We start from the raw sequence: 12,734 nt of genomic DNA, 5'->3' as shown, positions 1-12,734 counted from the left end.
TTTAAAGATTTTATAAAACATAATATCTCATTTGTAAAGGATGTTATGAATGAAAATGGTATTATTATTTCTTTTGAAGATTTATGTCAAAAAGTGGGTTATAAACCATCCAGACAGTTTGAATACAATGCATTATGCACAGCACTTAAATCCAGACGTACAGACACATTACCATATCAATATTTTACATTGCAGGATTTCATTGTTAACGGTGGTAATATAACAGCAAAGTTTATTAGAAAATGTTTAGTTGATCTTGATGTCCAGATTCCGAGTGCCTGTGATTTTTGGAAACGAAAACATAATGTAGATTTGGATAAGAGAAACTGGTTACTGGCCGTTAACAGCACAAAAGAAGAAAGATTACGTCTGCTGCACTGGAAACTATTACATAGAATATATCCAACCAATATTTTATTAAACAAAATGGGATTACGAACATCGAATAAGTGTGAAGTTTGTAATGAATTAGACACCCTTGAACATTTCTTTTTTAGTTGCCAAGAGGTGATGAAGGGTTGGAAAATATGTAAAGATTTTGTGTATAAGAAAATACATGTTGCCATCATTTTGAATGAAGAAAATGTATTTTTGGGTTATTTTAGGGAAAGTTTGAAAAGTGATTATATTTACTTTGTGAATTATTGTATTTTAATTACCAAAATGACCATTGGAAAATTTAGATATGGGAAAAAGTTAGATTTGGGTGTATTATTGGAAACTGAGCTGAACATTAGGAATAAATTTATGTTATGATTACTTTTATGTATTTATTTATTTAAACATATTAGTTTACTGATAAGGTTTATTGATATAAAAATGTACACATTTGACAGAGAAAAGAAAAGACCTATGAAGAAGGTTTGCTCCAAGCCACACACACAAAAAAAACACAAAAAAACAAACAAACTAATAAGGCAAAAAATATTTGTAGTAGCAAACCTGCATGCAACTGAGGTTTAAAAAAAAAAAGAAAAGAAAAAAAAAAAAAAAAAAAAAAAAAAAAAAAAAAAAACATCATATTTTGTACACTTTCTTTTTTTTTTAATCACAAGATTTGGCAAAACAATTGTCATCAAAAGCAACATTTTGAATCTACGAAAAAAAATTCAAATACTATACAGTGTTATTTAATAACTAATTAACATTTGTGCAACTTTTTGTGGTAATGGAATCAAAACGGTGAGGTTTATGATGTAAACCCCATTTATACTATAAAACGATTTCCAATTTTACATACTTTTCAAAAACTCAATTTATACAAAATTGGGAAAACACAGCAACTTGGGGATAACACTAGTGTGTTAAGTAAACATTATACTACCTATAAACCAAAATTCGTGCAAAAATATTGATATTTAGTTAACAAACCACTAAGAGAATTTGGGACAAAAATTGCAAAAAATAAGGGTAGAAGCTGGCCTTAAAAAAAAAAAAAAAGCACCAGCAGAAGATTTCAAGGTTTGTCAATGACCCTTTTCCGTTGAGTGAACACACGATAAATCAAAGAGTGCCAGCTTCGACCACACACAGACACACACACACACACACACACACACACACACACACACACACACACACACACACACACACACACACACATACCCACACTCATACACACACGAGGAGTCGCTATGTTGGTTGCGAGGTAGTTTGTGATAGTAGTTCCAAGTCCATGAAGGTTTAATTAACGCATCCTTTATTTGCGTTTCTTTTGCCTCCGAGTTTATATATATATATATATATATGCGGGCCGAAAATTTGGATTTAAAAAGATGCGACATTCTGGCTTGGTTTTGGACTTTTTATTGAGTTGTTTAAATAAGCTTTTTTAAGTTTTAAAAAGGTTTCCAGTCTTCATTGTGTGGAGTGGTGCAGAGGAAAAAGAGTTTCTTGAATTCTGTATATATAAGTCCTGTGTTGAACAGCAGTGAAAAGTTGACCGCTTTTCCTGTTTAACCTTTTCAAAATTAGATCTAACTTGTTCGCGTATCCATTTCTGGATCTGCAGGCTGGTACAGAGTTACCTCCCTTTAGGCTTTTTCAAATTTCCCTCGTTTTAACCTAATTTCTTGGTTAAAACTTGTCTAAATTTCTAAATTCTTTCTTAATAAATATCAATTCTACACTTTGGCCTTATATCAAAGTGTTTCCCTTCACAGATATCCTCTTGGGGTTGTCAGATGAGGGTAGTCTCCCATGCCAACAGAAGCTACCATTCAGAGAATGGTTTGCTTCTTAGTTGGATACCATGGGTTGACAACTCTCGCCATCAGTACCACCTGACCACTGATGAGACACAATAGTGTCGAAACACGTGTCTGGTCCAGGTACAAATACAATGGTCCTCCTCAGGACTAGATTACCTTGCGATACGTCCCCCACAAAGGGACTTTGCTCTGTACATCTTGGTCCCCCTTGAGGAGGGTCTGATGCTCCCAATGGGCTGTCTGCGAAGGGATACTTACTTCTCTCTCTATCTCTGCTAAGAGATTTTAACAAATCTCGGAAGAAAGTCTCTGCTGACTTTCAATTGTTTCTTTCACAATTTCTGATGTTTTATATTTGCTAAAATCCTTTTCCGTTCTTTTGTTATACGCGCTTAAACGGGGTGCATACTTATCTTCAGCCGCTCAGTAGACTAGACAACTCGCTAATCTCCTCGTAAGACTAAGAGGGCAACTGACTTGGGAACTGACACCACGGGAGAAAATTATCCAAGCCCAAGGCGTGCGCAGAGCACGGTATCAATGTTTTGATAATCTACTTACCCACAAGCATATATATATAGATAACTTACCCTTTTCTTCGTCTTACGCCATTTCAAAATGTTCTCCACTTCAAACATCGCCTCCATCTTGCTGGCAAAGTGGCAGACGCTAGGCTCTGACCCAAAACGTTCGACACTGACGAAAATACCCTCTAAACAAAAACGTTTTCCTCATTGAGCAATTATGTAAAAACTGAATTCGATTTAATTTGTTGCGCACAGTAGTTTATATCATTCAGTTCAGGCTTACGTCAATGAATACCATATCATTGTATTTAAGTTTTTCTTCACAGACTGTTGTTACCAATACTTCTCTTTCAAGTTTAATTTTTCAAAGCCCAAAACATGCATGGTGTTGGATGGTGACAGCGAACGGTTACTTAACACAATAAATATCAAGAGAATGCATTCATTTTCTATTATCTACTAAAATCAGTCAATTATGTGAAATCTTAAAGAGGTAAAGTAGTTTTTCTTCACACAGTTCGATTGTCGATACTATCTTGTTTCTCGGCAATCAATCTCTGAAAAATGTTGAAATTGTTGTGGTGTTGGCATGGAGACCTAACATACTTATTTTCGGCTCTAATTCGATAAAACAAATCCCATGTTCAAATCTGAGCCAATGACGACATTTTTTATCTAGTTTTACCCTTACGAAAACGTATGTGGTGAAAACATCCATGGACATAACAGATGCCTGCTCGTATTTGTTTGCGTGGTAATGACAGCAGAATGCTTTGGCTACTTAAAAGTAGTTGTAAAAGGAGAAAAACAAACGAATTCGTTACCATGGTTCATTATGGTAATAGATGCTGTTTCATACAACTATCGGACATATTCAAAACAATGTGTGGTGACAAGAAAGCTGTTGTTTGAAAAGCAGTTTTGACTTTTCTTAGGTAGCCATGGGGAAGAAATTTAAGCTGAAGACGGGTCATTGTAAAATCGACTCAGAAAAACAAGAAATCTTCATTTTTCATTAAAATTATTCCTAGTTTACTTACTTTATACCTTAGTTCTTACTTCCCAACAATTCTTTTGAAGATTGATGCAGTAGTACATTTATTATGATTTTTTGAAACAGAAAAACGAAAACGATCGTTTTGCTTGTGAAGCTGAAAACAGCCTGCATATAAGACTTACACCAAATACCCAACTTTTTCTTCCACCATCAAAAATCCGTGGTGACAGCTGGACATTTCTTGTACGAATGAAAAATATGAATCATTTCAAAAGTTTTCAATACCATTTCAGCTATTTATTCATTTTTTATCTAAATATTTCCCTAAACTCAGAATATTACGATAGGTAGCCAAATTTGTATTATGTTTGGTGCATTCAATTTTCGTATTTGGTTTCCAAAATTGACAAATTATCAGCCATTTAGGTTGATTGTTAACTTGCAATAATCATTTTCAAAAAGTAATGAAGCTGAATACTTCGTGGCAGTGAGCGTTTTTACAAGTAGCCTGTGTCACACCATTCGGTAGTGGTGAAACCAATATCATCACGGCTAGAGAGAAGGTTCAGTTGGTAGCAGTGCTGGCTGTGAAAACATAAAGTCGCCGTTCAGTTTCAATTAGCAGTTCACAAAAAGGGTGCACTAGCCATTCACGATAAAGGTAGCCGTTCAAAATGTTAAGTCGCTGATCACATGTGATCGGTTACCTGAAGGGTATACCAACTGAACCATCTCTCTAGCCGTGATGATAATGGTTTCACAGCCAGCACTGCTACCAACTGAACCATCTCTCTAGCCGTGATGATAATGGTTTCACAGCACTGCTACCAACAGAACCATCTCTCTAGCCGTGATGATAATGGTTTCACAGTACCTGCTACCAACTGAACCATCTCTCTAGCCGTGATGATAATGGTTTCACAGTACTGCTACCAACTGAACCATCTCTCTAGCCGTGATGATAATGGTTTCACAGTACTGCTACCAACTGACCATCTCTCAAGCCGTGATGATAATGGTTTCACAGTACTGCTACCAACTGAACCATCTCTCTAGCCGTTATCACAATGGTTTCACAGTACTGCTACCAACTGACCATCTCTCAAGCCGTGATGATAATGGTTTCACAGTACTGCTACCAACTGAACCATATATCTAGCCGTGATAATAATGGTTTCACAGCACTGCTACCAACTGAACCATCTCTCTAGCCGTTATGACAATGGTTTCACAACCAGCACTGCTACCAACTGAACATCTCTATAGCCGTGATGATAATGGTTTCACAGCCAGCACTGCTACCAACTGAACCATCTCTCTAGCCGTGATTACAGTTCCACATAGCATTTGATCGGGAAGAAGACGATTGCATGTGTGTATGTATGTGTGTGTGTGTGTGTGTATGTGTGTGTGTGTGTGTGTTTTGTGTGTGTGCGTGTCTATGTGTGTGTGTGTGTGTTTGTGTGTATGTGTGTGTGTGTGTGTGTGTGTGTGTGTGTGTGTGTGGTGTTCATGCCATAACTACGTGCGGTATGATGTGACGGAGCTGTATTGATGCAGCGCGGGAAGTCTAAGGAAAGTGACCGATAAAAAGGCAATGCAGGTCTGCTGCCAACTGTCATGAATTGTAACGGTCGTGTTCAATGTCTGCAGCTGTCAGAGGATCCAGAGGTCATCAAGAAAGGCTGGCTGAACATCCTCACAGACCCAACGCCGGGTGAAGACAAGGTACTGTGCACTGTATTACTTCATGACTTGTTGGAGAAGACCAACTTTATCTGTTATTTGTAAGTTGCGCGTTTCTCACACCGAAATTAAACGTTGAGGCGATGACTTGTTTGGAAAATCATGTTGTACTAGCAGTTAGGGCCCGGCTTCGCCCGGGGTATTAGCATAGCCCTAATGAATTTATTCCAAGAACCATCACACATAAGTTTTCTGAATTCTATATCAAATAACCATTAATGAACGAAAAAATGTTAGAAAAAAACTCCAAATCAATCGTTTGGGGGAACTGAGTTACCTACCTTTCTTATGTAAATTGAGCACTTTAGGACATTTAAAATACTGTATGGCCTGAAAAGAGTCCGCGGCTGCCCTCTCACCCTTTCTTTCAAGGCGTACAAATCCTTGCCGTGGCACACCCCTCCCCCTCCCTGGTGTGTAGACATGAAGGGGCATCCGCTAATAGCTCCCCCACCCCCACCCCCTCCCCCTCCCCAAACCCGGGCAGAGACACAGAGCGCAAAACGACGCTTCCCGGCAACATCTGCTGCTAACCCACCCCCCCCCCCCCCCCCCAAACTACGGCCGATGCATCCCCGTGATCGAATCAGACATCAAATGGCACCGCCATCAGCTGCCCTTGCGCTCACTCTCCTCCCCCCCCCCCCCCGGGTACCATTTGTTATCAACTGTTTTCTATTATTTCAACTAGTGAAAGAAGACTTGCCAACAGGCCAAAAAGAAACTATGAGAGAGAGAGAACTTTATTTTACAAGGATAAAGATTTGAGGGTAAGCGAGAGAGTTCTCGTGATTGTTTTAATCATTCGCTTGTCGGAAAGCTCCGCCTACGCGCATCTCTCAAATATGACCTTCCCTTGTCTACTGGCTCGGAAGATTTATTCTACTCCCAAACAGCACTTCTTTGCACCTCTTATGACTCCTTCGTCCCCTAGAATCCCGTACCCATACCAAATACGAGCTGATTTGGTGAAATAAAGCACATGTCTACATGCAAAACCCATCGAACAGCCATTTCCGGTGCTCGATCGCCAACATTTTCAGCTTTGAAAGCTATTTACGGGCAAATATCAATCGCTCCCTGACTTTTTATGCATCGAGAAGTAGAGGTTACATGCCGAGTCTCAGTGATTATTAAAAATAATGGTCGAAGTTAGCGGATCATGAAAAATGCGAGCTTCAGCGAGCTTTTTCATGACCGCGAACTGAGACCATTATTTTTAATAATCACTGAGACGAGGTGTGTAACCTCTTTATTCCCCCTTTCTTCAGTTATTCAAAGAAAACAGGAGTTTTTGTGCGAAAGTTTGATCGAATCCAAATCACTCAACCAGTCAACCTGCGCAGGCGATCGATTAATGCGCGGTTGTATAGTTCCGTGCAAATCATTCCATTCTGTTAACACTTCTTGTCAGTTTCCCTGTTTTAGACTAAAATCAAGTACACAGATATGCTGTTATTCTGCTGTGGCGGTAAAGGCAGATATTGTGTGTTCTGTTTATGTTTTAGTATCGCTAAAGATAATGTTCTTTCGTCAAATGGGACTAGCAGACGAACTTTTGCACCCGTGTTCCAACGTTAATTACTGTATGAAGTTCAGTTTTCTGGGGAAAATAGTGTATGAAACCGCTTTATGTTGTTTAAATTGATGAGATGTGTGCATTTGGTTGCGTGTGAACTGTTTATAAAATGAAATATTGTTGAAAACTGACCGTCGGATTGCAGTCAGTGTTGTCGAAGAAACTGCGTTAAAAGAAGGGGAACTACTCTTGTCGGCTAGAGTATGAGTTACTTGCCTTGGGAATTTGCTTGTGATGAACGGTTTGTGCACGTCAGATCTAGATTCAGAAAACAACCGAACTCATGGATTTTATATGGAGATTCATGTGTTCAGGCCTGTAGTTGTTAATTTAAATGCGGTATGTTTGTATTGTTTGCTCCAGAAATGTATACTTCGTACATTAGAGCGTTTGGAACTTTTCAGTCGCAAAAGTAGTACCGAAACAGAACAGCTTCTCAACCCATTGCACTATCGAGGATTCAGGCTGTTGCTGGCTCGTTATTTGTTTGGTTGCTGGGTCATTATCGAAAAATAACTAGCTCTACAAGTTTACAGAGGTAAAGAAGCAGAGGGGGGAATAAACATATTTACTCATCGCTGAATCAGTAGCTTACCTTAAATCCCGACATAAATCAAACAATACCTAGAAAACAGACAAAACACGTGTCAGGCGCCGCCTTCGGCTTCCGCTCGACCTTTGACCGGTTATCCCCCGTGTATAAACTGTTTGCGCAGAAGAAGGACGCGTCCCGAGTAAAAAACCAAGACTATAGTGACGTCACATTTCGGCTCAGCGGTCCGGGACGCGTGTTGAAACAACGGCTGCAAAGGCGAAATTTGGTGTTTTTCACGTCCGGGCCGAACGAATTAATAAAATACTCGTTACATTTAGGGGGGGAATCGAGACGAGGGTCGTGGTGTTTGTGTGTGTGTGTGTGTGTGTTTGTGTGTGTTTGTGTGTGTTTGCGTGCGTGCGTGCGTGCGTGCGGGCGTACGTGCGTGTGTGTGTGTGTGTAGAGCGATTCAGAGTAAACTACTGGACCGATCTTTATGAAATTTGACATGAGAGTTCCTGGGTATGATATCCCCGGAAGTTTTTTTTCATTTTTTCGATAAATGTCTTTGATGACGTCATATCTGGCTTTTTGTAAAAGTTGAGGCGGCACTGTCACACCCTCATTTTTCAATCAAATTGATTGACATTTTGGCCAAGCAATCTTCGACGAAGGCCGGACTTTGGTATTGCATTTCAGCTTGGTGGCTTAAAAATTGATTTATGACTTTGGTCATTAAAAATCTGAAAATTGTAAAAAAATTATTTTTTTTATAAAACGATCCAAATTTACGTTCATTTTATTTTTCATCATTTTCTGATTCCAAAAACATATAGATATGTTATATTTGGATTAAAAACAAGCTCTGAAAATTAAAAAAAATTAAAAATTATGATCAAAATTAAATTTTCGAAATCAATTTAAAAACACTTTCATCTTATTCACGACTTTTTTCCGTGACCTTTCGGATTTCATGGGGGCTGCCATTTTGTTCTCATCTCCTCAGTGTGTTCCGGTCTGAAACCGGTTTAAAACACCACTAGGCGGAAACCCCAAAACAACGACGGCCGCCTTTTTCGAAATAACATTTTCAGAGATTGTACACAAAAACAACGCCCGAACGGAAAGACAGAATGTGTCTTTCGCTAGATTGCAAGTCAGGCTTTTCACTTTTCCGATGAAGACAACCGCTGAGAGTGAAGAAACGACGCTGTTCGACTTCAAAATCTCCAGTCGCAGACGACCTTCGCTTTCGCAGTACAGTCTATAGGCAGGTGCAATGTTACTCATTTTGATCAGCTCGTTTACGTATATTTTTTGCATTCAGATCAATTAGAATGATTGGAATCAAAGCAGGAATAACTTCGGCATGCAAATGCATTTATTTGGCGAAATCAGCACAGCAGTAAGCTAGATTTTTTCCCTTCAGTTCAGTGTTTTCGTGACTGAATTTTGTCTTCAAGAATGTACCACTTGCTTGATTTTGATTGTTTGTTCAGCTCATTGGCACGAAATGCATCTTGCAAAATATCAATTTGTTGAATGAAAACGGAATAAGTGACGTTCTAACATTTATCTGCTTGCAAAAACAATCGCAAGGATAGATCTATCTGTTTCATTGACAGACAGATTTTCATTGAATTTAAAAAGCATGACTCGGTTTGCAGGCTCTCCGATTAGATCTATCTAGTGTTTGTGTTCTTAGATTTATTGGCCATGTGGGCTGTTTACGATCATAACACAGTGTTGGTTTGTGCTGGTGCAATCTGCAGATCAAAGGGGATTGACCACATGGTGATGCAGTGATCAATGCAACTTGTGTTCACCACTCAATGCCTTCTACCAATCTCAATGGCAAAACGAAAGGTACAGTAACATGCTTGTGATTTCACATTATGTAATGTCTCTGGCGATCAACATAGTTTTTAACTCTAGTCTAACTGATCATGCTTATTACTATTAGTATCCAATTACATACGATATATTCTCCGCCCCAGCTCCACCCTCACCCCATAGCACTGCCAATCAGCCTCTACACTACAGTCCAACAACTACACCTCTAAAAGCCCCCCCCCCCCCCCCCCCTACCCTCCGTGCAACATATGGTCATAGGGAGTGCTCTAATTGTTCCAGAACATACCCGACCACACTCATACACAGGGTACTGACAAAGGAACTTTTTTTCAGTCTCCATCAGGGCTGTCACCTAATATATGCAGACAGGTGTAACGGACGTTTTAGCAGCCACTGTACCACACATGTCATAAGGTAAATATAGGTATGTTAGTATATTTACAAACTGTTCACTCTGTTGGTTTTTCTTGCAGCATTTATTCAGAAACTCTGTAAATTGTGGCAATTACATATGCAGACGTTCAACTTATTATTGAAGAAAAAGAATCAAAATTGGTTTATTAAGTATTTGAATTTGATCATGTGATCAGAGAAACAGTTTCTTGAACAGCTAAGCTACAAGTGAAGTACAAGGACAACAACATAAACAGGTGACTGGAGACTCAGGCATTGTTTGTTTTTTTAAATATGCACAGCAATGTTTACTCAGTACTGGGGGGGGGGGGGTGGATTTAAAGTGTTCTTTTGGCTTCCAGAGAGGTGCTACGCCTGTTAAGATGGAAATGAAATAGAATAGTTGATGGTAAGGGTTATCACAAAACAGCAAGGATAATGTTGCATGCCTGTATTTTCAGTTTGAGTTTAAAAAAAAATTAAATACTAGTTTTCTGATTAGCTATAATTCACGTGAGAATATTATAAGATGCTACCTTTTTAAAAATTTTTTTTATAAGATTAGCTCATTGAGTCTGACAGGAACATAATTGAGGAATGCTTATAATTTCTTGGCCAGCTAAAAAAAAATTAAAACCCTTGAAATGAAGTTTACGCAGGTTAGATGTGAGGATATCTTAATTGGGATAATGCATTTACCAGTAATTACAACGAGAGATTTACTTAGAAAAACTGAAGTCATTCATAAACAATAATTATGATTACAATCACAGAGTAAGGGGAAACATGGCCTTTGGTCTGGAACAGCAGCTGGAATGGTCTACTTGTCAAACCTGCCTGAATGTGCTTTTTTATTTTTGTATACCTAGTGTGAACGACGTTTAGGTATTTGCAGACTAATTATTGTATTGCTGTTGTTTGTTTGTGAGTTATGTTATGGTGTGTCCTAAATTGGTCGGAATTTGTTGTGTAACAGTATGTTCTCATTTGTAATTTGTTTCTCCATGACCCCAGAGGAACAGACTTCATATTAAAACCTTGAGACCCTGAAAATACTTGCATACTAATTTTTATTTTTTTTATTGGGGATAGGCAAGCTCTTGAATTCTTCAAGCCTTGAGAAACTTTCCAGTCTGATATACATGTACCAGAAAAAAGTGTGATCCTAACAATAACATGAATACTTAATTCAATATGTGCAGGAGCTACTTCGGCAGACCCATATGGCTAGTATCACAATGCAGGGAAGGTGAGTTCATTGATTTATGTTTTTTCCACCTTTTCTGTGTTTGATGTCAGCCGTGATTACCCAATGAGAACTTCAAAACATGTTGCTGACTTGCGAAAACCCAACCATGACATCTGATGTAGTTGTGTAGCCCATCTAGAGGATAGAACATCTAATTTCGTGATAGCATAGCAATGTTGTGTACCTGACTAAATCTCTGCACATCACAGTGAAGTCTTACTTTATGATCATATGATTCAATACCCCCCCCCCCCCTCCCCCGACTAAACAACGAAGAGCAGGCACTACACACTCACATAACTACCAACTCCACAATGTCATTTCAGAATCTAGCAATCAGGAGAATGAAAGGATTCACCAGTGCTCCGCCACTCGGTTGGATAGCCATCACTATGCACAACAAAATCCATTATTGAGGGTTTCTTGGTCGTTTCTGAAGCTAGGGCTTGGAAGCTTCACATACAAATATTCCTAAGAAAAATTCTTTGTCCTTGAGTAAGATTCCCAGTGAATGGGGCCGAAAACAACAAAAATGAATACTATTTTTTTTTTTAAATCAAAACATTGTTAAATTTGTTATCTTACTCATTGTGAAAGTCTGACCAAATCTGCGACATTGAGGCAAACAAGTTGGGGTGGGCCTTTAACTAAATACTCTGAAACCAGCAGCTGCTTTAAGTAATTGTATGTGTGTTGTCATTATGTACTGCTTGCACTAAATGCATTTTCTTTATCTCCTCAGAATCGAGCCACCCAGAGAAAGACCATTGACATGCAGGGCGCATAGTAAAACATATAGAATTATGGCGTGCAAGTCGGTCGACAGGTGCCAGCCATTATCATCATAACAAGCAATGCAGATCATAGTTCCTTATGTTGTGCACAAGTCCCTAGATCTGCTTTAATTTTAATGTAGAATTTCATTATCAGATCATTTGAAACATTTTGTTTAATTAAATTGTAAATACGTCCAAGTCAATTTGCAGCATTTTTTCTTTATTATTCTTCTATATACCCTTAAAACTAACACATAGTAAAAACAAAAAATGTTTGTTCAAGGGAGATCATCTAAAGCTTTTTTTTTTAATCTGTAAACTTGCATAGTGACATCCTCCAAAAATAAAATGTCTTAAGAATAAAGGTATCTACACGGGTTGTCTACCTATTTCTTGATAGCTTTGCTTTTAAGTATAACTTTTTTTCTCAGAATATTTTTTTTAATAAGTTTTATTCAAGGGAGGCAATAACAAATATTTACAAAAATGTGTCCAATTGTGTGCTTACAAATATTAACATTTCTTGTAGCCCCAAGAAGTGTTTTGTCTTGTAACTATTGTGATTTGAGAGCTTTAGCACTGAATGCTTTGCATCCTAGTGTGAATAGCATTGTAAAGCTTGCCTCTTGCTAATTTAGAGCAGTAGAATAGAAAGCAGCCTACTCCACAATCTTCTTTCATATTCTGTGCATACTCCTTGACAAGAGAACCACGAGATTTGTTTTTATTCCGATGTTGCCTTTTCTATTCAATTAAATACTTAAATCCTACGTGCAACACAAACCTTTTTTGTGTTGGTTTGTTTGTTTATTTTTATATTTTGTAAGTATAGACCGTACTAGAGACCAGTCTTTCACCGCCGTATGAT

General features: G+C 38.3%; 1 protein-coding gene and 1 long non-coding RNA gene across 3 annotated transcripts in view; both read left to right on the top strand.

The window, feature by feature from the left end:
- The window catches only part of LOC138950077 (uncharacterized), a 239,617-nt gene that overhangs the window by 69,216 nt on the left and 157,667 nt on the right, over positions 1 to 12,734 (top strand). The window lies entirely within an intron of this gene.
- On the top strand, positions 8,555 to 11,965 carry LOC138951273 (uncharacterized). Of its 2 annotated transcripts, none has more exons than XR_011451091.1 (5): positions 8,555 to 8,868; positions 9,367 to 9,460; positions 9,782 to 9,862; positions 11,044 to 11,090; positions 11,833 to 11,965. It is a non-coding gene; the product is annotated as an uncharacterized lncRNA (long non-coding RNA). The 2 variants fall into 2 exon arrangements; XR_011451090.1 differs by having other exon boundaries at positions 8,561 to 8,864.

Source organism: Littorina saxatilis, linkage group LG16 (assembly GCF_037325665.1).
Source record: "Littorina saxatilis isolate snail1 linkage group LG16, US_GU_Lsax_2.0, whole genome shotgun sequence".
Taxonomy (NCBI): domain Eukaryota; kingdom Metazoa; phylum Mollusca; class Gastropoda; order Littorinimorpha; family Littorinidae; genus Littorina; species Littorina saxatilis.
This window is presented reverse-complemented; position numbering and strand designations above follow the sequence as displayed.